Source organism: Nannospalax galili, unplaced genomic scaffold (assembly GCF_000622305.1).
Source record: "Nannospalax galili isolate Female #2095 unplaced genomic scaffold, S.galili_v1.0 scaffold461, whole genome shotgun sequence".
Taxonomy (NCBI): Eukaryota; Metazoa; Chordata; class Mammalia; order Rodentia; family Spalacidae; genus Nannospalax; species Nannospalax galili.
In genome coordinates this window covers 1,512,102-1,512,358 of record NW_008349975.1, presented here as the reverse complement: position 1 = coordinate 1,512,358, position 257 = coordinate 1,512,102, and positions in this window count along the sequence as shown.

Here is a 257-nt window from a genome sequence, read left to right as displayed (position 1 = left end):
TAATTCTTGCCCTTGTTTCCTGAGCAATTGATATCTGGTTTAGAAAATCCTTTCCTACACTTATGTCTTGGAGGTTTTTGCCAATGTTTTCTTCTAAGAGTTTCAGAGTTTCAGGCTTTACATTGAGGTCTTTGATCCATTTGGAATTGACTTTTGTGCAAGGTGAAAGATAGGGGTTTTAGTTTCATTCTTCTACCTGTAGAGATCCAGTTTTGCCAGCACCATTGGCTGAACATGCTGTCTTTCCTCCAGTGAAT